We start from the raw sequence: 27,262 nt of genomic DNA on the forward strand, positions 1-27,262 counted from the left end.
CTTCTGAGGCCTATCAGAGGCTCTGAGATTGCCAAAGCCAATGTCTCGGCTTGGCACCAGAATCATGAGCCACCACACAGCTTCGTAGGTTCAAACAGCAAATCTTTATTCCCGCTCTCACACCGCCTCCATACAGGTCCAGGGGAAATCGCGTTCTGCTGTCTACCCGCACAATTCACCTACTCCACGAGGCTATCTCCAAATCCCATTTTAATCTCATGAGAACTCAACGGGAACAAGCAGCAGGAACACCCTAATCCCAGCAATAATCTTCAACCTCTAATTTCCCTAAAACCCATTATCTTAAACTGGCAACACCTTAAACTCAAGGAGCCGGTTACTTCCTCAAACCTGATCAGCTCTAAACCCGGATCCGCCTTGATCCTTGAGCAAGGTCACCTTATTAAAGCATGCATGCAATGTCCCATCAAATGTCCTCTAAGCAGCATGGGGTACACTTGGCAAGGAAATTTCGATGCGTCATTCCTACTTGGTAATGGCCCTCAGCATGAGATAAAAAGTCCTAGAGAAGTCCTGTCTCACCCCCTTGCTGAGAAGCAGTAATGCCACTGCTCGAATCCCCATGCACACCCAATGTTTACAGCAGCACCATGCACAGTAGCCAAACTGGAACCAGCCTAGGTGTCCAACAGATGAATGGATACAGAAAGTGTGGTAGATACACACACAGTGGAGTTTTACTCAGCCATAAAGAAAAATGAAATTGTGTCATTTGCAGAAAAATGGATGAACCTAGAGACCATTATGTTAAGTGAAATAAGCCAAATTCAGAAGGACAAATTAGAGAGGAAACAGGAAAAGAAAGGGTGAGGAGATCACATAAACAACAAAGGGATATCGGTAGAGAAAAGGGACCAGGAGGGAGGAGGAGGGGAGGGAAAGAAGAAATAATGGGGAATGATATTGGCCAAATCATAATGCTATATTGTGTGCATGTCCAAATATGTAACATCAAACCCCACCACTGTGTACAACTATAATGCACCAATTAAAAAATGAAAAAAATTAAGAAAAACACTCCAGAAAGGAGACCTGTTCAATTTTCCTGAACACAAATATCTCAGATACTCTTGATCCTGAGCTGTGTTTAAAGGGCTGTCCATTGTTTTGTGGGAATGGACCAAAGTTCTTGTGCAGTTTGAGATGCGGATGCTGTTTTGAGGAACTGTCTTTCAGAGTTATTGAAGTGATTGGGTTGGAGATGAGGGCAGGGGGAGATGCAGAAAGGGTTTTCTTTGGAAGAGGAAAATTCCTGTTAGCCTGACTCCAGGCTAACTGTCCCTACAGAGTTTTACATGAAATGTTTGGCTTCAGAAATGAGCTTGGTGCTTCTGATATCCTCGAGCATCATGGAGGACAGAGATGAAGAGTTGAAGGCAAATTCCTGGACTTGTAAAAACCAGTCACCACAATGGCTAGTAGAAAGAAAAAAGACACTTTAAATAAAGAATGCTGGTTTTTATAATTATGTTAAGATATTATCTTCTACTTTAGTGAATAATTGAATGCAGTGATGGTGAAGAAGCCAATTAATCATGACTCCTAATAAGTGCTAATTATGTGTCGGGTGTTGGGATAGATGCCTGTGCACCACCTCATCCAACAACTCCACCAGCGAGGCACTGTGATGTCATCCATTGCCACATCTGCAAAATCAGGACAGCTTCATCGTGGAGTGGTTAGGTGGATCACAGGGAGTAGATGCATAATGAATGGAAGACCCTCTGGAACGACAGAGGAAATGCCAGCAGGTGTTGTGTGCAAACGTGGATGTGTGTGTGTAGGTGTGAACAATTTCCCCGATTGTCAAGACTGCAAGAATGTGCCAGAAACGGTTGGTCTAGGACAAGCACTGGCTGCAGCACATGTTGATGGATCAATAGGAGGAAGATAATGAAGGGAAACAGGCAGTGGATCCAGGGCAGCAGAAAGTGCTGTGAGATATTTTAGCGGACATCATCTGGCAGATGGGTCTGTGAGAGAGAGGGCAGTAATGATCAGCACTTTGGATGGGGGCCAAATATGCATTTAGGTAAAAGGCAGGAGGCAAATTCCAGCAGCGGGAAGGAGAGGAGAGAGGTGCTGCCTTTGGGTACAGAAGCTGAGCTGGCTGTGGAAGGAGAAGGTGAGGAGAAAAAGCTTGTGTGGAGCTGGGAGCAACCAGAGAGATGTCCTGGCTGGTGGACCCTTGGGCCTCCTTCTGGGGAAGCATCTGCCATGAGAGCAGGGCACTGCCAGGCAGAGGCCGACTGGGCTATTACAGGAAGGATGGGCCCAGCAGGAGAGAATTTTGAGGTTTCCCAGAGCCTGACAGAGTAATTCCTGTTTCTCGGCAGTTATCCTTTGTGCTCTGGTATCTTAAAAAATTCAGGGCCACGGGCAATCCTGTAGTGATACGAGAGGTGATTTAAAGAGAGATTGTATTTTCTGAGATTCCTCTGTAGCCTTCAGGAGCAAGGTCAAAATATCTCCCTGTTAACGAGGAAGTAATCCCATCTTTTTATGTTGGATGAAGCCTCTTCTCATGTCCTGATCTTAGCTCCAATGTCAGCTGCTTGAGCCCCTCCCTGCTCTGTGCAATGTGTGCCCAAACCCTAGTCCTCTCATCTCTCTCTAAAACACATGTTTTTTTTCCTTTTCCTCATCAGAGCACTTGCCTCTGCATGACATCACCTCCCCTGCTGAGTCCTAGCTCCAGGGACAGGGTCTGTCTTATGTGCCTCTGAGTCCTAGGGACCTGGGGCCTCCTGGCTGAAGGATCTGGGTTTGCAGACACAAGCTGCTTTCAGCCAGAGATTTAAACTGGACTATTTAAAATTATTATGAAGGCTTCCATCTTCATGATAAGTTTAAATAGTCCAGTTTAAATCATTTTACATGCAATTAATCCCATCTGTAAAGTGCTGTTTTGGTGACCATTCAGGTGGTCATTTGGTGCTGTGATAACCTCCGTGATGTCTCAGGCAAAGTGCCAGGCATGATGGAAACACAGCCCTCATGGGCACCAAAGGGACAAGTGGAGAACAATTGCAGTGTAGACACGCACATCCCAGATGCTGAGGCAGATGTTGGTGGAGTGTCTGGGGATATGAAGGAGACCCTCGACCTGCCTGGGGGCAGGGAGCATTTTGGGAGAGGGGGGTCTTTCAACACAGTAAGCAGAGGCATAGGGGTGAGCAGGAGCTTGGGTTGCTGGAGGAACTGGCAGCAGTGTGCCTGGTGCTGTGTCTGATGTCTGTGGGGCATTGCCAAGAGGTGTAGTGAGGGGGGAGTGTCAAAGAATCAACCAAAAAGAGACCTTGTGATTGCAAAGCTCTGAGTGCAACGGGAAGACAACGAGGGCTTTTGAGCAGTGCTATAACAGGCTCTGGCTTAAATGTCAGGTAATATCCTTGAGCAGCAAGGCAGGGGTTAGACTGAGGGAAGGGGAGGATGAGGTGGGGAAGCTAGAGTTGTTATTTTTCTTGGAAGAAATTATAATCACCCAAACATGGGAAAAAGAGCTTCCAGGATATGCTGGGAGCAGAAATCAGGGTGCAAATGGGAAAAGAAGGAAATGGGAAAAGAAGGAAAGGAAAAGAAAGAAAGGATTTACATTCAGGCAGCTCTTTCAAGATGAAAACACATTGCAAAGACACAACGAGGCACGTTTGGTGTGGAATACACTTGAAAAGGATTTTGTGATTTTTTTTTTTTTGGTACCAGGGATTGAACCCAGGGCCACTTAACCACTGAGCCACATCCCCAGCTATTTTTTAATATTTAGAGACAGGGTCTCACTAAGTTTCTTAGGGCGTCACTAAATTGCTGAGGCTGGCTTTGAATTTGCAATCCTCCTGCCTCAGCCTCCCAAGCCACTGGGATTACAGGTGTGCGCCATCATGCCCTGCTAAATTTTTTGTTTGTTTAATGTAGGAAATACTGCAATGCTAATTGAAAGAGCAGGGGAGATGAAAATATGTGACAGAGGGGTCATAATTAATGTATTAAAGAAGGACTGGGGTTGAGACACGATTATAAAAGAAGACAGATCACTACAGTGTAAGCTTTCCGAATTCTGGTTTTTCAATGCTTTATAGTTGCTGAATCTTATATTTTGAAAAAAAAAAACAAAGTCATAAAATTGATATTAAGCTTTCATTTGTCAAAGTGGAAAAAATGATCTTCTTGCAATTTAATTAATTAAAATGATTGATCCCCAAGTCTGGTCAGAAGTTCTTTTCTATGTTTTTACTCGACTCCATGCTTCAGTATCCACACTCAGTGCTTATGGATGCAGAGAAATTATATGAGGGATTCACTATGAAGATCAGAGTGGCGCGCACACAGCCAGCCCTTTACTGTCTGCCCGTGGTAGACATCAACAATCCATCACCCTCCTCACCGTTCAGAGGGATTCTCAGCATCCTTCTCCAAATAGCACTCCATGCCATCCTTTCTAAAATTAGAGTTTGAAATGTAGATGCCAGCCTTGATTAAGAGACTAATTATTCACCCGGAATCAAACTCCAGCTCAGAAGCAGCATGGGGGGAGGTGGTCTCTTACAATTATGTATGTGGATGTAGGAGGTCTTCCAGTTGGATCAGAACACACACTGACCTCGCCCTGATCCTGGTTTTCTTGCTCAATTCTGGAAGCCAGGACCTCAGAAGTCTTCCCTACAAACATTTGGTGCATTTTATTTATTTTAGTCTTTGTCTAACCAATCCCCCAAATTCTCTTTCATGGAATACTTTTGATCTTTCCTCTCCTGGCATCGGATGCTGTCCCCTTCCTGATTTGGGCTTCACTGTCACCTGTCACCAATGAGCCTGACAGTTAATGGCAGTTGCGTTCTGCTGCCTGTTTTGGAGAAGACATCTAGCTGTGTGGCTTGCTGACTGCTCTGAGCTCAGGAGCTCACCTTTCATTCTTCCAGAATAAGAAAGTCCACACTGTTTTCTCTGTCTTCCTGACTTTTCCTGGAGAACTTGCACCCCAGTGCTCCCTGCCATTTCCAATCTATTCTTCAGCATCACTGCTCTGTACCCAGTGCGCTGGCACACAGGAGGTGCTGATTCAGTGTGATTAAATAGGTGGATAAACCACAGCACCCCTTCTGGGGGTCAGTCAAGCCCCAAGATGGGAATAAGTGAATTGCTCCTTCAAATCTACTTGGAAAACGATGACAGCCCCTGTAAGTACAGCAGAAGTAATATGTATGCTGAGGACCACAAGGCCCTCCCTGAACCGAGTCTGGGTTGGGGACAGCATCTGTCTGCCCTGTGCCGAGCAATTCTCAACCAGCCTGGCCAGTGCTTGATTCTGTTTTTTTCTGCAGCTGGAGAGGAAGGCAGGTCCCTGCAAGCCCCCACCCCAGACAGTACTTGCAATGTAGCAGATGGTTAAGTGCAAGCTGTTGAACAGATGAATGCAGGAACATCTAATGAGAGAACATTGCAGCTAGTTTCTTTCACATTTTCTACGGAATTTCTTTTTTTTTCCCTTTCTAAATCTTTTTGTTTGTAATTCTATAATAAGAGGGCATTGCTTGTTTGTTTTCTTTTATTGTGCTTTTTTTAAACGTTTCTTTCAGGGAGAAGGAAAGAGAACCCTTTTTATCTATGTCATGCCATGGATGATAATAACCAAATGAAGGAGAGAAGCAACCTTTTCAGAAATGCAGTAAAAATTCACTAGTTCAAATGAAAAAAATTTCTGAATTTCCAACATGAGGCACCCTCATTTTTAATTCAGCAAGCTTTTTCTTTATAGTGCAAATTGCTTTTGTAAATAAGAGCAAGGAGACTGTCTAAAATATTTTAAACAATTCCTGCACTCCTTAGCACTTCAGGAATACCAATAAATATTTAGGTATATGCTAATTACTTATCATTTTTATCCATTCACCAAAATAAATGCCGAACTCTAGAATATCTGGAGGTGAATCATTTGCAAAATATATTCCACGTTTCCCATTAAGACACCCAACATCCTCACCTCCTGTCCCTGATTGACCTTGGGAAGCTTTGTCTTTGGTCACTGGGCGTCTGAACATGATGCATTGTTAAAGCCTGCAGTACCCCAAACATAGTGGACTATGTTCCTATTGCCTGGAAGCTCTGTCCAGCTTTCTTTAGCTGAGGTCTGTGACCTCTCTTCCTGAGCTTCACTTTCTGCATCCTTTGGTTGGATCAAGTAGCCATCTTCTTTGTTCTCTGAATAATAATCCTATCTCTTGCCTGGAAACAGAAACTATGTCCTGCTCTCTGCTAGAAGGCCTCACACCAAACCAATTGTGGAGACACTCAGTATTTATTGAGATGAAATTGAACTCAATAGTGTCATTTGGAGTATTCTGTACAATAAAAGTTAACAAAAAAACCCCACTATAACATTATTTTATAATTGAAACTGGCCTTCAACGTAATTGACCTGAATTAGTGAGACATTACTAACCTATTAATATTACATTACCTCCATCATGGGGTTTCTATGACAATTCAGTGGAACAATGTATTAAAAATAATTTGTAAAGTACTAAACAAATGTGAAGCAGTTATTTAAATTTCTATTATTGGACTAAAGATAAGATTATATTAGTTATACCATGTGTTCTAAAAGGATTATTTAAAATGAAAGTCCTTGTCAACAAGAACATATTCTATATTCTGTTTAAATACATACAACTTTGAACCAACTCATTTCACAAGCCAAGGGAAGGAGAATTCTGCCCAAAGCAAGCAACCAAATAAAACTACATTGGAGAACTGAAGCTGTGATGTGTCTTTCACTCATGAGAATTTTGACTACCAAATGCTTCAAATGCCAGTGTGTTTTCTAAAACACATTTCAGGGTGACAGTGACTGTATGCTGTATGAACTGGAGCAAAACTTTAAAAAAATAATTCAATTGAGGTAAATTACCTTCTTGGAATTTGTAAGTATCAGTAATATCATGTATGCCGTCTCCTTCAAGTTTTGGGTTACAATTAGTTTTCCAATGTGGGTGGTATCCAAGGTTTCTACCATGTGAGTGCCGTCTTTTTTAGCTGTGATGTAAATAAGATCACTGTTGACCTGGAAACAGGAGAGGAGAACATTCGTCATCATCACAGGACCTTGTTGCCAATCAAAGCGCTACTCACAATTCACAATAGCTGAAATATGGAATCAACCTAGGTGCCCATGAGTAGATGAATGGATAAAGAAAATGTGGTGTATAGACAATGACATAGTATTCAGACATTGCAACAATCAAAAACCTATCATTTGCAGCAACACAGATGGGACTGGAGGTCATTATTTTAGTTGAAATAAACCAGATGCAGAAAGACAAATCCTACATGTTATCCTTTGTGGAAGCTAAAAAGTCAATCTTGTGGAAGAAAGGAGTGAAAGAGTGGTTACTAAAGATTGGGAAAGAATGGAAAGTATTTCAATACAGAACACCAAAATAAAAGAGATGAGGAATTTGTTCTCTCTGTCCATCTGTCTATCAAAGTCTGGTAACTATTGATTAAAACAATTTAGAATATATTTTAAGATGACTAGAAGAGTAAAACATTCTCAACACAAAAATAATTAATGGTTGAAGAGATGGAAATTATGACCCTGATTTATTACACGTTGTATACATGTATCAAATTACCACTTGTATACATAAAGATGTACAAATATTATGTCTGTATTTTTTTAAAGGCAAAATCAAAAGGTTCTTGTCACCAAAATCTTTAACTTTCCATGGGGGTGGACATCTAGAGATCCCTAGAGTTGCATCATCCCTTTCTTCAACAGCACTGGATTCCTAGGACCACGCTCATTGTAAGATCATTTTGAAGTAAGAATATGCATCTGAGTACTCATGAGTAATTTAAATGAAGGCTCTCTGGGGCTGGGGCTATCAGCAGCAACCATCTCCTTTTCCCATTTTCATACTGGTAAATGCAGCCACTTTTGAGACAGCCAGAAGAATTTTATGTCCATTTCTCACCTTCTTGCACCTCTTTTAAGCTGGTAGAGGGTGTGACCTCCTTCTAGGACAAGAGGTCTGCCAGGTGTCTTCCCAGAAAGAAGTCCTGCTTTGCAAAAGGAGAGAGAGGTACGTGGGAGAGTCTGTCTTTCTCTTCCTGCTTTCAGATATTTCCATGCAAAGTGATGTTTGAAGCTGCCACAACCACCTCAGGACAGTAAAGAGAAACACCACTGCCAATCAGAAGCTTGCAGAATAGAACGAGGAGAGGGTCTGCGGAATTGGTGATGCCATTCAGTGGCTAAACCACCCTTGGAACTGCCTGATGCAGGGTCTCTTAAATGAGAAAAGCAAATCTCCAACTGTGTGGGCCATATTAATTTTGTAACTTGCAGCCAAAAGTATTTTAGTAGAAGGATAAGACTAGATCATCCAAGAGAAGTTCAAGGAATTTTTTTGGTGGTTCAGCAAGCAAAATGTGCTACTTGGAAATAGTATCGTGGGACCATAATACATGATCCCCAAACTCCTCCAAGGTTCTAAATCTGTGCTTGAAAATTGATTCTCCCAGAGACTGTTATTGCATTTTTTATAATACTTTTCTTGGGTGTTTCCTTGATTAGCATAGTAGCAGGTAGGAAAATGAAAATACATATTCATGATGTATTTTCTATATATTTTCCAAGTCCCTTTCTCAGCCTCATTTCCCTTCTCTTTAAGTAGGGTAATAATAGTTCCTTCTTGATGGCCAGCAGTATTAACTGAAATAAATGCATGCAAACTATTTATCACGGTGCCTGACATAGAGCTCACACTCAGCACATGTTATTGATAAGTATGCATTATTTAATAGTATTCTCAGATGTTGTTCAAAGTGCCAGAATTCTCATAATGAACAGAATAGATTTGGTCCCTCCAAATAAGGCTTACACAGTAGTAAGGGAGATTTCATGCATGAAGATCCCCTGGATAACTTTAAAAAAAAATAGGAAATGTGTTGTTAAGGTCTTGGGTGGAACTCTAAGTCTATTATATTTTTAAAAGATGTATTGGTCAATTTTAATGAACTCCTGCATTTCAGTATAATAAGTACCTTAGGAAGATAAGATACTTGGGAGTACCTGGGATGGTGGCAGAGAAAGGGGATTAGCTAGAAAGTAGCAACCAAGTTGAAACATGTAAGATGCTTAGGAGTTTGAGAAGTAAAGAATGGAGGGAAGGAAGACTGAGATAGTCAGAGGGATTGGCAGGTGCAGCACCTGGGAGGAAGGTCTTGAGAGAGACACTGGGTTAGCTACCAGACGCTCTGATCCTGAGTGCATTCATTTGAGAAGGTCATATTAACCTCTATGAACTTCAGTTCCTGCTTCTATAACATGAAAATTAACTACACTTGTTCTACCAACCTTATAGAAGCTCTGAGGCCAGACTGAGATCAGATCTATGTGAATATGACTTGAAAAATCTCAAAATTGAGTAAAAATGGAATGGCCATTATTAGGTACCGGGGAAACAAGATGTTGTATTCCTAACTTTTAAAATTGAGGTTACAGAGATCAAATTTTCTCCATGTTCCCACAAAATGTTGTGAATTTTCATGAAGTCTGGTCTCTATTAGGGAAGGAGGTAGCTAACATTTCCTGAATATCCACAATGTTTCAAGGATATCTTGAAACACAACAATTCTGTGAGGTCTACATCATTATCCGTACTTTAGACGTGAGATTGCCAAAACTCAGAAGGCTCAGGAAAAGTGATTGTGGCTTAGAGTGAGTGGAGAAGTATTAAGCCCTCAGCCAACTCCTAGTTTGTCCTCTTGACCTTTATCCCAGGCTGGCCCGTGGTCCATCCCCTTGGGCTTCACCTGGGGCTGGCCCATGGTCGATGTACCTGGGCTTCATAGTCGACTTCCTCCTCCATATGACCCCATAGAGCCATGAATACTACCAGGCTTGGGGCTTTGGTGTTTCCACACTTGAGACTCATATTTCTGAGTGTAATTGATGGTGACCCCAGTCCTCAGCAGAACTCAATGGTGCTAGCCACATGAAATAAAAGTCTCAAATATGCAATCAAGCATCAGGACAGGAAGGGACAGAGAACCTATCTAAGGAATATTTGTCATTTTCAGAAATAAGTTAAGGAAACTTTAAGTGAGTTGCCTGAGAACTTTGGCATTCCCTCTGGAGGGGGCCATGAATGCCCAGGGCACTCCTCCTCCACCTGCTGCTGTCGAAACAAATAGCCTTTTTAATAACAGCCCTCACAGCAGCTCATGGCTTTCTAGAGAGACAAGGTTAAATATCAAGGTGGCAAATCCTGGGCTCCCCTTGAGCAGGGGTTAAGAAGTTAATTGAGGCTAAAATCCCAGTCCAGCCCAACAACCCTGTCCCTTGTAGAGAGAAAATGGGAAACACATAGATGGGATGGATTTTGTGTGTGTGTGTGTGTGTGTGTGTGTGTGTGTGTGTGTGTGTATATATATATTGGAGGTGGGAGGTGGAGGGAAAGTCCTCTTTCCAAGTGACATTGGCAAGCTTTCTTTTCAGTTTTGGCCACTAGTTTAATGGTTCTTTATAGAAGAATCACTGAGGGGCTTTTAAGAAAGAACAACAAAGAAACAAACACAAACCAATGATAGGGTCCACCAAGACCAAATGACTCTATATAGTAGGACCATTGTTAAGCTCAAGGGTGTACTGCAAGGAATATTGCACTTGAGCTGTGTGACTTTGGTTGAGTTACTCAGTCTCTCTGAACCTAGTTTACATAATACTTTCTTCACAGGGATGGTTGGTAGAGTTACTTATGGAAACTCTTCAGGTTTCAGGGTTATTTATTCTCCCTGTTTTAAATGGAGAAGGGTCTTAGTGATCATGTAGTTCTACCTCTTCAGATGGAAGGGGTAATGCTCATGTCAAATTGAGCATCTTGACACGAAATCTGATATTCTTTCCTGATGCAACACCCTCGCCTCTCTGTCAGACACAAGCACTTCCCATGTAGCTTCTGTCATTTCTCAGAGGCCCAGGAGCTCAGCAAAGGTGGGCTGAGGCCTCAGAGGCTCGAGGGTTCTCTCTGCAAACTTCCACCCACAGAATATAAACGCATCTGCACAGCTGGGAGAAGCTGAGACCTCTGCTGAGGGTGGACTTGCTTTTTTAGTTTCAGGACCCAGGACAGAGTTGACTTTGGTTTGTCCATTTTTTTCCCAAGTGGAGATAACCTCACTGAAATATCTGAGGAGAGCATGCTGCTTTGTCAGGAGCATATGGAGGCAGTGGGTGCCCAGCTGGGCCAGGAGACCTTCCTGGTACAATCACCAGTTAAACATCCCTGTGCTGGCCCTGTCCTCAGCTGGGGACTGTACTGTCCCAGGCCTCCAAGTGTGCTCTCTTGTGTTTTGTACACATGCCTTTTCGCCCAGCAGAACTGCTAGCACTTCTCTTCAATGCGATTCTAGCAGCTCGTTTGCTTGATCATATCATTCAACAATGAAAGAACAACAATTTGGTAGATACCGAATATGCTCTCAGCAGTGAGAATACAACAGATTCTACCTTCCTGATGCTTCTATTTTAGAAAGGTGAAAATAAACACCAAGGCAGGGCAGGTGGAAAAAATCAGGGCAGGTAGCAATCTTTCAAGTAGGATTGGGGAGACTGAAGACCTCTTTGAAGAGGTGACCGAAGCAGAGACCTGAATGCAGTGAGGGAACAGGACATGCAAATTTGTCCTCCACCCTCATAGGAGGAGAGGACAAACGGAGAGTGTCCCTCTCATAGGCAAAAGGACAGTGTGGGTAAAAACTCAAGAGCATGTCTGGATGCTTCCAGAAGAGAAAGAAGATCAAGAGGGCTGGAGGGAAATCAGCAAGCGGTGGGGTGTCCCGAAAGCAAAGGACTGCGTCACTCAGAAACTCTGGAAGCTTTGTAGTTAATTTAATTGTAAGGCTGCTAGGAATCTTCCCCTGGAAGATTCAGGGCAGGAGAGGGGCAACTTTGAATTTACATTTTAAAGGATAATTCTGACTGTTTTTTTTTTTTTTTAGATAGGAGAAGAATAAGAGCAGGGTTAGGGAGGTGAATTAGGAGGCAACTTCAGAGAGCTCAGTGCAGTGTGTAGAGCTCAGAGGGTAAGGACGGTGATCAGGGAAATGGTTGGATCTGGGCTATTTTTAAAGGTATTTCCAACAAGATGCATAAAGGATAAGAAGAAAACTTAAAAAAAAAAGATTCTTAAGTTTTATCTCTTAGTTGAATAAATGGATGAATTATTTTAGATCTGAATGGAAGATGTTTAGAAGATAAGCTGCAAGTTTTCAAACATTGACAAGTTTGAATTGAGAGCAAAGTATCTACTAAGAATCAGCTGCACAAGTTGCCACGGAGACTGGCCCAGAAGTAGGGAAGGAACAGCCTCCAGAGCTGTGGGGGTGGTTAACGAGGACCTGAGGGGCCATCAGGGCTGCTGCAAAAGTCATCTCAGAGCCCAGAGTGCGGGCCAGAGTGTTCCCACATGCATGTACACATGCGTGTGTGGGTCTGGAATGAGATGCGAAAAGCAGGCAGCGAGCCAATCAGAAGTCAAGATGGAAGAGCAACATCTTCAAAGACAATCTGCAAAATGTCTTGCTAACAGGAGTAGCGAATTCTTCGCTAAGAACCCAAGTGTCTGCTGAGCCTGGGGACTCGGATGACCCCAGTGACAGAGGCCCTCTGCTCTCATCTCTTTAGAAGCCCTGGGCCACCCTGGGTTGGGGAGAGAAGAGGCAGGAGGACCTTCAGAGCTGGAGGGACTCACCATGGTGAAGAGGGCATGAGTTGGGCAGGGGTCAGAAACCAGGCTTCAAGGGCTGGCAGAAATCTAGAAATCTAGAAGGATCACTTTCCTCCATGGAAAAAAAGAAGGGAGGATTCTCTCCATGAGCATTTCTCTAAGATAAGTCAGTGAACATGATGCTTGACCTGGTTCAGGAATGAGGGAGGGATGATGGAGACCGTGGTCACCATGAGAGGAAAGAACAGGCAAATCCTGGGACAGCAAGAGGAGGGTGATGTAGCAAGGAGGAGGGGGAGGCAGGAGCCAGCGCCACCGATGTGAGGCACACCCTGCACCCTGCCCTGCGCCCTGCCCTGCGTGCGGTCCTCCAACTCTGTTCAGCCCCCACTTCAGCCCCAGAGCTTCCCCTCCCACTGCCAAAGCACAACTCCATGGTGGGTGAGAGGGAAGTGATTATAACCTGCAAATCCCTATGACATTCCTAACACCCTGATTTATATTTAATAACAGCCCAAAGTGCTTGCATTAGCAGCCATTAGTCTGTTCGCCTGTGCAGGAAGGGCCTTCCCCTCTCTCCTTCGTCGCAGCCATAAAGCATAATAAAAAAATATCAAAAGAGGGTTTTGTGGATTTTAGAGAGATTTCCCATTAAGAGCTTCTCAGAGCATTGTAAACTATCGGATGGCAGCTGGGGAGGTTTGTACAAATCTTCAAATCCCAAAGTGAAATCAAACAGATAATATTCCAAGTACAGTCAGCCCGGTCTCCGGAGACTTCTAGAAGCTGCAATGGCGGCAGGTACAGTGCCGGGAAAGCAGCTCCTTTCATGGATTTCAGATCCGCGATTTTGCTGTCTGAATATTGGACACTTATTTTACCACCTGCTTCATTCTCCATGCTCCATGCCGCCTCCTCCTTCCCCTGCTCTTGTCCTGTGTCTTGTCATCTCTGGCAGGGAGGGGGTAACTCCGCCCCTTGGCTGGTCCCCTACCTCCAATGACAGTTCCATCCCATCCATGTGCCACAAGGCCACCAGTGCCCTGGTTCCCACTCCTCCTCAGTGAGGTCTCTCCCTGGCTTCCAAGATGAAGGACAAATCTCTCAGGACATCAGGCTTCCCAAGTGGACTTCCTTCAGTCTTCATGGTGTGACAGCCTGGGACAGCCTGGTGCCTCACTGGTACCCTGGTCTGCAGAGCGTTTGATTTGTCCTACGTGGCATTAGGATGCTCCAGTCATCCCCCTCTTTCTAAAATTCCTTCCTTCCTCTTTCTAACACTTTGCCTAAATAAGTACTAATAATCTCTCCCACGCAACCCCATGTTGCTCTGCTCCTATTACTAGGGCTACACAGATGTCCTTTGACTTATGATAGGGTTGTGCCCCAATAAGTGCATTGTAAGTTGGAGAGATCCAAAGTTGAAAATGGATTTACTACACCTGACCTGTCAAGCGCCTCAGCTGAGCATCACGGCCTTTTGGGGTTGGTTTTATTTCTCCCTGATGGGGGCTAATCAGGAGCTGCAGCTGGTGGCTGCTGCCCAGCATCACCCAAGAGGATCCTGCCAGGAAAAGGTCCAAATTCAAACTCTGAAGCATGGGTTTTACTGAATGTGCATGGCTTTTGCACCAACGCAAAGTTGAAAAAAATCACAGATGGAGCGATTTTAAGTGGGGGACCATGTGCACTTTCATGGGGTATCATCCTTGTCTGTACCTGGGTCCCCCTTTCCTCAGACAGTGCCTTGTGCTCTTTGATGTTCTGCTTCATTTCCTGGGTGCAGTTTCCCAGCTAATGCACCTCTAGGCATAAATGCAGGTCCTATGCTGACTGTACTGCTCACCTGATTAGTTTCAGGGTGCCCTCATACCACTCATGGTTCCCAACCGGAATCATGCTTCCCAAGGGCAGGAGCCTCTGAGTTCCACAGCACAGGGCCTGGCACACACTACTAATGACCATTTACTCCTTTTAGCGTACGCTGCCTGTAGCACTTACCAGCTTGAGCTGAAATCTTAGGATTAATATTTATTAGCTAGATGAGGGTGGAAAGGTCATTTAAAGACTCTTTCCTTCAATTTTCCTTTCTGGAGAAGGGGGAGAATCTTAATGCCCATTTTAAAGGATTGCTAAGAGCATCAAAGGGTAGGCAAAGTGACTACCTAGTAAGAACTCAATGCACGGGAGAGAGTGTTCAGTGTGTTTTTTGGTGCAAATATATTCCGGGGAAGTTCTGTCTCTCAGCCTTTCAAACATCCCCTCACCCCCTGGGCAGCCTCCTAGCTGAGCCTTCTTTACCTGACACCTCTTTACATTTCACTTGATTGTGGGTGCTCTCCTTGGAGCACCCTTCAATGGCTCCCTCTTCCTCTGGCCCCTACTCCGTTCTGCAATTTCAGACTCTTGACCCAAGGGTCCCATGAACCCATTAATTGGGTTGCATTTCTCCACTGGAGCAGCCCCCTTTTTACCTCCCTCTCTGTCCTCCTTATAACGAGCCTGGAGTAGTAGGATGTGGATTGCAGTGCCCAAAGACCACACTTTGTGTGTGTGTGTGTGTGTGTGTGTGTGTGTGTTTTGTGTTACACAGATTGCTGGGCTGGCCTGAGACGGGAGACAAATACCCTGAAACTTCCATTCATGGACTGTCTCTACCAATCTCAGTTGAGTGATCCAGTTAGTCCTTTGATTTCTCTGGAGCCGTTGATACCAGTGAGTTTGTGGGCACAGAGAACTCAGCTAAGGTTAGGAGATTATTTGCTTTTGGTAGAAAAACAACTGAGAAACATCAAGGAAAGAAAACCATTAAATAAGAATTTCATTTAACATTAAGATCCTGAAGGTCGGAAAGCTGTCTAATTAGCTTTGTAAACAGGAAGCATACACCCTGTACCTGGGAATGGGGACGTCACAACCTTGCGTCTTATCCTTTCGAGTGTTCAGAGGTCGGGAAGGGAAACGGTGCTTTCCTCCGGCTTTCCACTCACCTCTGCAAACACGAAGGGTGCATCAAACTGGAAGCAGACGTGGCTGTGCTTGATGGCTTGAACCGAGGCGGGGCCACACCGGTATATGCCTGGGTCACACAGGGGAAGATGGCATGAGTTTTTTCTGTCTCTAATCCTGCCCACATACTGGACAGGCCATAGCACTGAGCGTGGCACTAAAGAGACCAGGCCTTGGTTTTATCACTGATTTTCCCCACATACTTTCCCTGGCAAGAGAGGGTAGATGACCACTGTGTGTCATCAAAAGAGCTTCATAGGGATCGATTCTCAGGACTATATATAAATAAATGAAATAAAGGTCCACTGACAATTAAAAACATTTTTTTTTTTAAAAAGAGAGAAACTCAACCCGAAATTGGAAGTCAGGGAAAGAACCTGGCAGCATTATTTCTGCATCTATTTTACTACCTACAAACAAAGACGAAAGTACGTTTGTATGAAGCTGTTGGCCTCCTAGGGCTTATCCCTTTTTTTTTTATTGGATTGCAGAATCACATCAGTTACACATCCACGTTTTTACATATTGCCATACTAGTGACTGTTGTATTCTGCTGCCTTTCCTATCCTCTACTATCCCCCCTCCCCTCCTCTTCCCTCCCATTTTCTCTCTCTACCCCATCTACTGTAATTCATTTCTCTCCCTTGATTTTTTTTAAACTACTTCCTGGTATGCTGGGAATGTTAATTGTCTTTGGCAGGTGTGATGTTTGTTTGTTTTGTGTTTTTGGACATCCTGGACCTATGTCAAGTTTAACTATAGAATTTGGACTTTAACTACACACCCTGGCCAATGCCCAAGCTGCATTCGGAAAGCCCGGGGTAGGGGGGGGTGGGGGGTTCATGTTTACTTTTCTAACATTCTTTAAATTTTAACCATAGTTACTAAGAGATTAGCTGCCATTCTTCTTGGAAGTCTCATGACTTACAACCCAGCACGGCAGAAAGTCTTAAACTTTCTTCCTTTCAGCCAAGTCTTAGAATACAGTGCCACTATGAATAGGTACTATTTCTGCATAAATGCATATGTATGCATTTTGCTATCTCCTATCAACACCTGAGGAAGTAGACATAGATTATCAACCATCCCCAGTTCACTAACTTTTTTTTGTATGAACTTATTAAAGAGAAATGGGGGCTGAGGGACTTATGAAAATAGAGGGTCAGACATGGCTGCCACCGCTTCATAGCGTTGGCAAATTAGAAGACCAACGTCCACACACCCAAGTTTTGAAAGGAATCAAGTGACATGAAAAAAAAAACAGGTTCTGGAAGAACAATTTAAAGACTGATCTATAATTATTTGTCAAGTTCTTTATTTTCTTTCTATCTTTATATCCGATCACCGTGGACCAGGGAAGGCTGAACTGTATTTTATAGCCTACTAAAAATGCTTACATAGTTATTTTTTTCCTCTTGTCTTCAAAACTGCTTATCAAAGCAAGAGTAGATGAATTATATATGTGAAGTTTTATATTCTTTTTCTGAAAGTTGTAAACTCATCAGGGTAAAGCTGACTATTGAAATGAAACTGAATCTGATTGACAGGTAGTACCTACCCTACGCCTGCCCAGACCCCAAATGCCATGCCAACGTAAAAATGGAAATAAATGTCATCAGGGGAACGTTTCCCCAAGGATGATGCAGCCTTACCGTCGCTGTTTTCCTGAGGGGTGCTGTCCACAGCTTGCCGGGTTCCAAATCCCACAGGAAGATCAGGCCTGGTCATCCACGCTTCGTTCCAGCAGTGGTAGTTCCTTAGAAAACACAATCGGAAGAGGTTAAACTTCACACCAGGTTTAGTGCTTCAAGAAATCCAAAAGCCCTAGGTGTGGTGGCACATGCTATAATCCCAGCTGCTCAAGAGGCTGAGGCAGGAGGATCTCGAGTTCAGAGCCAGCCTCAGCAAAAGCGAGGTGCTAAGCAACTCAGTGAGACTTTGTCTCTAAATAAAATAAAAAATAGGGATGGGGTGTGGCTCAGTGGTGGAGTGCCCCTGAGTTCAATTCCCGAAATCTACTCCCCCACCCACCTCTCCCTGCAAATAATAATAATAATAATAACAATAATCCCAACGTGACCCCACACATTTGCCAGCTTCACATAATTGGAATGGACTACGTTAAATCTGGGGATTCCTGGAAATAGTCTGGACCCCAGGCTTGAGTTTGCTGGGCAGATCTGCTCCTGTTGGCACCCCATGCAGGGACTTCCAGGTCTGGCTATGGCTCTCCCTCCACTAAGACCAGCTTCAAGGTCACCCAGAGATATTTCAATCAGTGTGTTTAACAGTTTTGATCTCAACCATTTTCTTCTGCCTAACGGAACAGTTCTTGCTCTATGCTCTAGGAAAAGGGGATACTGACTGAAACAGAAACACTTATCATTTGAATTTCTTGTACATAGCTTCAACTATAAAAAGCATATTCCTTTGTAGCAATTAATAAGCAATACATACTTGTATTTACAGTCTTAGGTCATTGCCATAGAAACTATAACATCAGCTCCTGATGCTAATTCTCGACCATTTGTGGCCATTCCCATCTGGTGCTCAACAGGAAGAACAGGTTGTCAGGGTGAATGTCTCTACCCTTTATCAAAGGTGGGCAACCCAGGAGGTAAGGGCCAGGCAAAATTCCACAGAACTTTGCATATGACCCTTGAAGCAAGAACATGGAATAAAATGTCATTGTGAATTGTATTATTATGTCTTTGAAAAGATTTGAAATTATATGATCGCTCAGAATCAAATGAGAGCACATTAACCTCTGAGCACTATGGAAAATGTTCATATAGTAATAACGATTTAATGATGGCGAGAGGGACTTAAGCCATCTTTGTTTATGGCACTGATGAATTTCAGATCCAACAGCCACCATTCTGTCCCTAACTGTCCTTGCACATGGTCCCATCTCTCCTGAGAGTGTAGCTCAGTTATTTCTTTTTTTGGAACCAGGAACTGAACACAAGGGTGCTTAAACCACTGAGCCACATACCCCTCCATTTTCAGTTTTTATTTTGAGACACGGTCTCACTAAGTTGCTTAAAGCCTCACTAAATTGCTGAGGCTGACTTGAACCTGCAATCCTCCTGCCTCAGCCTCCTGAACTGCTGGGATTAGAGGGGTGTGCCACTGCACTTGGCAAGTGTAGCTCATTTCTGATCGACTCAATTAAGAGATACTAATTTAACTCTGCACCCACTATGCACTGAGCAGCTTGCTAGGTGCTGGAGAGTCTGAGATGATCATGACATAAATTCCTACCCATAAAGAATGGAGGAATGACAAAGGTGCACCCCACTTGGCAGCGCATTGTAGGTCTGCCGAGAGGTGTAGAGGAGAGTATCTATGTAGTTAGAGCAGAGATGGGGGTGACCCGTGCCCTAGGGAGGGTAACTCAAATTTAAAAAAAAAAGAAACAATTGTTGAAGTGACGCTTGCCAAAAAGGACACTCACTTGGGGTGCCACTGGTTTCAGGCAGGGACTGTCTTGGGGCCTTAGGGAAGACCTTCCAAAGTGAGAATTGTCTGAGTCCCAGAACCTAAAGGGGAATGGAGTAGATGGGCACAGGGAGTAAAGCAAAGTCGTGGAAGCATGAAATTGCAACTGTGGTGTGTGTGGGGAACTGTGTGCTGGTGGTTGGAGTGTGCTGTGGGGTGGCCCCAAAAAAGTGACCATAATTAGGGTGGGCAGGCAGTCCCCGCAAGTAGTACACCCAACAATCCTTTGTTCCAGGCGCAGCTCCAAAACCTTTGTGTATATTAGCATATCCCATGGTCCCTGCACCATATGAGTTCTATTATAATTACCCCCAGTTTACCAGGAAAAGAAGCTGAAGCACAGAGAGGTTAAGAACCTTGTCTTAGGACACGCAGCAAGTTAATAGTAGAGCTGCCAGGTCTATTCTCTCAATCTCTGAGTAATCCAGTAGGTGAGGATATGATTGTGAGATACTCTTCCGTCAAGTTAACAGTTGTGCTTTAGATTTAGGTAATAAGAAGCCATTGGAATCATTCAAGAAGGAGAGTGAACTTTGCAAATCTGTGCTTGTGGAAGTGGATGGAGAGGCCAGAGCGGAGACAGAGCTGACTCGTTCCACCCAAGGCCCTCCCACTCTGAAGTGCTGCAGTGGTCTGCCATGGACCAAAACTTTCAGTACAGGGATGGCTGTCACCATGGAGAGGGAGAGAGCCATCTGAATACTGGCAGGGCTCCAGGGAGTGCGAAGGCTTTGTCAGACTAAGATTCTGAACAAAGAAGGAAGAGCAGAAGGTTTGTGCTGGGGGTGGTGGGCGAGGGTGGGTGGCCAGCTCAATGGTGGACACACTGGACATTGCCTGCCAGTGGGAAATCCAGGAGATGTGACCCAAGAGGCACTTGTGCATATACTTGTGGCACCAGATTGAACACAAAGGAAGTCACTTGGGGTCCTTATGGATGGTGAAGGACGTGGAAAAAAGGGGTGGCGGCCGGCACATGACACAATGCAAGAAGACAGCTTTGATTATTTAGATGAGGAAAGACCTCTTGTGGAGGGGAGAACTGGGAGAGAAGCTGTGGGAATAAAGAGGCTCAGATTCCAAGAGTGCAAGAAGATGAGCCAGGAGCGTTCCGCTGGGCAGGTGTAGGAAGCAAGGCAGGGTCTGTTGGGCCAGGAGAGAGGTGCAGGTGGGATTGGGGTCAGTGTGGATCCCTTAGCAGGAGCAGGAGGCTGGTTGCCGCCTGAGAGCTACTCTATCTCTGCTCTGAAGCTGGAGGGAAGTTGTGCATGTTAAATAATGTGTGTGCTAGCCTCCTTCCAGGACAGCAAAGAGTGCCCCAGCACACAGAGGGATCCAGGGGAAAATAGCAGTAAGCCATTTGCAATCCCGAGTGGACATCGTCCTGCCTCCTCTACAATCTTGGGTGTTTGGATACCCAGGCTTTCTCTGTACCCCATCACATCAGAATAATAGGCTCCAGGGTGTCCTTATTTAAATTCAAGTCTCCTTGACAAGGATAGCCCAAAATAAGATAAATATGCTTTGTACTTCAGATCTTCAGATCTCAAGTAAAGACTTTCATTGAAGATATTTCTTTTCAAATGACCAGAGCTGGAGAAAAATTTTTTGTTTGCTCATTATGACATTGAATTGGTGACACGATATTTCCTTTCCAGTTTCAGTTGTGACTGAGAACGTTATCTGTGTTGAGGATCGAAGAGTTTTATAGTAGGATCAGGAACTTGCAGGCATGGGGTGAGGTGGAAGAGAAGTGACATCTCCTGGTGGGGCTGGACTTGATCAACCGGGGCCAAGCCAGTGGCTCAGCTCCCAGGCTGGCCATGAGCAGGGCAGAGGGGGCTTCCTGCACAGCTGTGGGTGCATCTTGCATTGTGCAATATTTTGTGCTCGGGGATGGCTCAGGGAAATGCCACAAGGATTTACTTTTGGCAGATCTAACTCTGTGTACACATGCTTAACTGCCTGTTCAGTCACTTTTCTAATTTATAAGCTTAAAAATAAATTCGACAATCAGACATTTCTGCCTAGGGTATTGAATAATTCTTAAAATAGAAGAGAAAGAAACGTTAGAGTCTGTCTTGTGGTAAGCGTGTAATGTCACTCTAAATTGATAACAGACAAGGTCCTTGTAAATCGAACTCACCACACTGAATCCTTGGTGAGTTTGTTACTGATGCTCCCGTCTTCTTCCAGGAAGATGTCCATCTGCAAATTGGCATCATTATCGTGGGCTGAGAAATAGTTGGTGATGACTCTTGCTGGAATTCCAAGACATCGCAAAACTACAAGGAAAGAGCCGTAGTCAGACATATCACCAGTATTTAAAGAATGCATAGTATAAGGTCCTTCTGCACATGAGACTTTCTCAAAATAAAACTTCTTTGGACATGTTCTCAAATGTTCCACACTGAAGAAAAGTGATGTGTCCAACCCTCCTGGGGACCCCAGAGAGACATCTCACTGTGTGATGCTTTAGAATTTTAGTGGGTTATTAAATGAAGCCCACTAGCATGCAATTCCAACAACAAGGTTCTAATAGTTCATATTTACTTAGTTAATGGTTCCTTATTTCTGGAAATAATATAATAATTTAAGAAAACCACAGCCAATAGGAAGTTGGGAATTTACAAAACGATTCTTCAGTGGGGTTTCTCTTCCTGGCTGGAGTTCACTCTAGTGACACTCATTGGAGGGTGACACCACAGATTCATTTTAATTGTTGGATAATAAATTGCCTGGATGCAGCTCTTGCCATATGTACCTATTGATTAAACTTAATCCAAATGCCCTCCCTGGTTCCCAGGACGCCAGACATCAGGACTCATTGAAAATAATTCAGCTGACAATTTTAAGATTAATGACTTGTTTTTTTTCTCTTCCTTCAGAATAGTTTAGCATTTTTAAACAAAGGCTATGTGCCTCCTTCAACAGAACAACCTTGGGAATCCAAACCTGAGCCTGGTAGAGACTCAAGGGTCCCCTTCCTTAAAAGACTTCATCTTAACACCCCAAACAACGTCAATGGCACTCACCCCTGGCTTTTGACACCCACCTGCCTTGATTGATTGGCAGTCCTTGTGCACCCAAGGTCTTACCAATGAAATGATCCTTCCTCTCATTCTATTTCTGGTGGATTCTAATGTGAGTTGCTGGCCGCTAATTCGTATTATCACAGGCCGAGGCTTGTTCTAGAAAACCTGCTACCCCTTCCCTGCAATTTCCCTCTTCAATTCTACTCCTTCTATGACTTTATTTCTATTGTATGTTTCTGCATCTTCTTCATAGAAGACCAAGGCCTGTTTTCTGCACAATGGGACAGCCTTTGTATACAGAAGGCATGAGTGGATATGGTGAAATGCTCACTATTTTATCTGGCTCTAAGCTCCCCCAAATCGAACTAGTATAGTGATAGTAGGCATGGGGAGGATTTGGGTCCATTTTATTTTTTCAAGAATCATTTCACAAGAGTGGCTGCCTGTGTTGGGCACCTTCTCATCATCTTGGCCTGCAAGTTGTAGGAGAGGGAGGGTCTCCTTCCAATCTTCAGACCATCATGAAGTTCAAGTTTCTATCTAAAATTTGAAAGACCAACACTTCTAAGAGACTGACTTTTGTCTATTATTGCTCCCAAGAAATACATATTCCTTTAGCCCTTAGCTATCATCAAAAGGTTAAGAAAATATTTTTATTCAGTCGATGCCACCCGGAAACAGAACAGACAAAACAAAACTTAACAGTCTTAGATCATTGACCAAGTGAGTGCCAGACTGTTACAACTTTGAACTAAAATAGGTGGATTTTAACAATCATTTTAAAAAATGGCCTTGCCTTGGCCGCCAGCTTCTCTTTTATTTCATTTAAAGATGAAAAGTACGTAAAGAGCATAATGTTTCTCCAAGGCTGTAGAAGAGGCATGCGAATAAAAATCATTACCAATGATGAAAACATACTGAAATAAATGTATTTTTTAAAATATTCACTGAATTAACTATAACATTTTCTGGGCCAAGGGAGGCAAATGCCATCTTGAAAAATGATTCACAAGACTAAAGAGGATAATTCTGCTTCTATCTATTTGGCTCTACAGATTGGATGTTGGGTGGATTAAACACTGGAGAGGCAACCGAGAAGGTAAAGATTGTTCATTACTTTCTGATATCTAATTGCTCAGGGGCCCTGAGACTTACGTGTAAAGATGAAGATGAGACCACCTGCCACAATCCTTTTCATAATTGGGATTAAAATTAAGTGAATAGACTTTCAAACTTCTCAATGATATGCAAGCAAGCAAATAAACAGATTTACACAACTTCTCAATAACAAATAAGTAATATACATATGTGCATGTATATCATAATTAGTTTTTTAAAAATTTTTTAGCCTTTTAAAGGTATGTTTTCTGGGAAGAAAATGGCTCCTACTTCCCCCTACAGCCTCACTTGGCCCCTGTGACACTCCACGGCCTTGGGTGTTATGATGGATTATGCAGGATACAGTCCATCATTCTTTCCATAAAGATTCTGCAGTCAGAGAGCTATGAGCATATATAGCCCAGTACGATTTAATTATGCATTGACTACATCCCAGAATAGTCACCCATTAATTCTATAGCGCCAACGGGGACTGCTCAGTCCCTTTGCCAGGTTATAGATAAAATGTTTTGAAGTAAAATTTCCTTTGCATTAAAAAATATTACTCAGCTGGATACTTACATGTGTTAAAAACACCAGCAAAAACCCAGCATTGGCCATACCGGACTGGGTTCACAGAGCTCCTGTATTCCAATAGAATGTCAACGCTTCCAGTTCAGGCTGATGGGGGGACTCTATAGGCATAGATATTGTCCCATGATCCAACGAGGACACCTTCATCATCTTTGGCATTAATCTAAATGAGGCAAGGAGAGACAAAAAGAAAGAAAGGTCATTTTGATGAGTCCCCTCCACGCTACGGCACTGGGCAATCTAAAGTTTCTGGCGCCTTCTGTGTGTCCTGCGTGATGCAAACAGTTCCACTTTTCTTCAATTCACCATTATGTTGCCAGAGAAAACTAAGTATGCAAAGAGGAGGCCAAATAACCAAGAGTCTCTCTTAAATGGCACAATATTAAAGCAGAGTAAGGCTGAAGGGCAGGTAGGAAGAGTTCTCCACCTATGATTTGGAGAATTTATACCTAGGGAACGTGATTTGTTCTAGAATAGTGCTGAGATTGACCAGAAGAAGAACTGCAAAAGAAAAATACTCAAAGGGATATTGTGTTGGTGGAAGAAGAACTCAAAACTGATGAAGGAGAAATCAGTGTTCTAATGGGCTTCTACTTCTATGATGGGCAGTAAAGAATTGAACAAGCTAACAGATGTTACCATAAGAACCATGGTGGGTTAATAGGAAAATAGATTCCCATGAGTGACTTATAGAGATTTTTTATTTATTAAAAAACATTTTCCTAATGATTATTTAAAGTGGTTTAAGCTTTATAGTTTTGTTAAAAGGAATTTCTGGGATGCTATATTTTTGATATGGAGGACATTTAGGCAGAGAGTGGCAAGATGGAAAATTACAGAAAATTCTGCCACACAGACTGTAATCCTTTAGGAACAGCAGACCTCAAGTGCATGAGCAAAGACCTTTTGTGTTTATCCAATAAAACTAAAGAAAGCCAGGAAGTATCAGTTGTGAGACAACCTGCCAGTATCTCTGAGCTCTGCTGAATCTACCTCTTTTGATGTAACTTTCATCACACTTGATTATAGTCAGAAGAGTCTAGGTGGAACAGAGAAATTTTTTTCTAAAAATAAGTGCTACTTCAACAATTTTTATAATTGACAATATTTTTTATAATTGACATGATGTTGTTTAAAGTCTGGCTACTCAAAGTGTGGTCTGCGGACCAGCAGTTTGGGCATTCTATTGGAGTCAATAGAATCTGTAAATTCTCCCTGAACAAACCTATTGAACAAGAAAGAATCTGTATTTTAACAGGATCCACTGGGGGTTTGTGTGTACAGCAGTTTGAGAAGCATAGGTCTGGATTATGCTGAAAATATTTTAGCAAACAATGCAAAATATGATTTGAATATTGTGCATTTGGATTATGAAAGTCATACATGAAATGTTGAAATATGGTGAGTTTTTATGTATTTGCTGCCTCACCAACTAAGAGCACAGCCTGAGCACCTACCCAGACCTTTCTCCTTGGCTTGATGCAATTAGTGGGAGAGGAATCTGTCTTCCTCACTGGCTCCTGAGTTTACGGAGATCAAAGACAAAATCTACGTCCTTCTGAATTCCAACAAATATTAGCAAAGAATTGGTACTTCAAAATAGTTCAGTAATCTCTTGTATATTCAACAAGCATATAGGCATTGTACATTGAAAATAATAAAACCAGGTCCCTGGAAGAGATGCAAAAGAAACCAATCAAATGAAAGTAAAGATTACTGCTGGGTGCAATGGTGCCCACCTGTAATCCCAGTGGCTTGGAAGGTTGAAACAGGAGGATCATGAGTTCAAAGCCAACCTCAGCAAAAGAGAGGTGCTAAGCAACTCAGTGAGACCCTATCTCTAAGTAATATACAAAATAGGGCTGGGGATGTGGCTCAGTGGTCAAGTGCCTCTGAGTTCAATCTCTGGCTACCTCCTCACTCCGCCCAAAAGAAGGGAAGTAAAGATTACGGTATTTAGATTGGAAAACATATAGGTAGAGTGGAACCCAAAGCGAGGAGTAATCAGTTGGTTGGAAGGGTGAGGATGTTAGGGGTTTAGTAGAGGAGATGATATTGTTAGCTGATCAGAAAAGGCCATCCACATAACATAGTGGAAAGAGTTCAAATAGCACTTGGAATCCTAAAACCATATGTCAGATTCAGGGACCCCTTATGGGTACTTGTAAGTAAACAATATAGGATGGCATAGAAAACACTAACAGAAAACACTAACAGAAAACACTTAGATGTTCAAGCATCTTCTTCTGTGAGGAACACACTCTCCATTAATATGTGAGGTTTACTCTAGCACCAAGTGACTTTTCCCAAGAAGGGTCCTTTTGCAGAGTGCAATCTAGAAAAAAACCTATTCAATTCCATCTAAACATACTATTTTCCCCTCCATCCAGACAGGTCAGATGTCAGTTGGGTGAACAAGTGTTTTGGTAACTACTCAGTTAATGTATTCAATGTAGAAAAAATATACTTTCATGGTTTTTGAAAGACCTGTTCAGCCAGTTCTAAACTCATGCCTTTGATGTGAACTTTGACATTAGCCTGTGGATCCCTGAAATGACTGAGGTTTAGAAGGGTTTTTAGGCCATCATTTTGTCTTTATTCACCAACAGTAATTCTTCTTGCAGACAAACCAATTACTAAAATATCTGTATGTATGATAGTGAAGCCCAGGAGAGTGTTGGTAGACTATAATGTGGTCTGGTCTTTGTGGGCAGGCAGCTCCAGATTTGAACTCACAATACTTTTCCCTTATCATTGAGAAACAGAATAGGATCTATGCATCCCAGAGGTAAAAGTTCCTAAACTGTGGACTGGTTTTCAAATAGATAGCCATAAATTATAAGAGCTATTTATAGCATAAGGCTGAACTCGATCAGCTAAGGGGAAGAGTAAGAAAAAAAAGCTCACTTCTCTATAGATATTTTAATTGTTAATGCTGAGTGCTTCTCCTGTTGCTAGACAAATCACAACTCTCATTTATTAGCATTTGCCCAGATTAGCTACTGTTTTCTAATTAGAACATTGATTTCTAACGAGCTCAGATACTGAAAGAGATAAATCTTAAGTGACAGATGGAAAGGGTTAAAGTAATCTCTCCTTCCCCAAACAACAGAATATATGTGAGGGACACTTCAAGAGCATGCTGGTACTTCAAGGATATGTCACAGTTGGCTGCTGTGATATTATATTGTCATATCAGCCTTTGACCAATGGCAGAATGAAATGTCTTGGTCTTGGGTTACCAGTGGTCAAGCAGACCATGTGAAGAAGCAT

General features: G+C 43.0%; 1 pseudogene across 1 annotated transcript in view; it reads right to left on the reverse strand.

Annotated features, from left to right (window-relative positions):
• LOC144372665 (coagulation factor XIII A chain-like) overlaps window positions 1-27,262 on the reverse strand; it is a 49,104-nt pseudogene that overhangs the window by 1,081 nt on the left and 20,761 nt on the right. The window contains exons 4-8 of the transcript XR_013432602.1: window positions 23,978-24,152; window positions 21,409-21,547; window positions 17,414-17,517; window positions 15,743-15,831; window positions 6,929-7,081 (exon numbers count right to left, since the gene is read on the reverse strand). The product of XR_013432602.1 is annotated as a coagulation factor XIII A chain-like (transcript). The remainder of the gene's footprint in view (window positions 1-6,928; window positions 7,082-15,742; window positions 15,832-17,413; window positions 17,518-21,408; window positions 21,548-23,977; window positions 24,153-27,262) is intronic.

The sequence above is a fragment of the Ictidomys tridecemlineatus genome, unplaced genomic scaffold, assembly GCF_052094955.1.
Source record: "Ictidomys tridecemlineatus isolate mIctTri1 unplaced genomic scaffold, mIctTri1.hap1 Scaffold_143, whole genome shotgun sequence".
NCBI lineage: Eukaryota > Metazoa > Chordata > Mammalia > Rodentia > Sciuridae > Ictidomys > Ictidomys tridecemlineatus.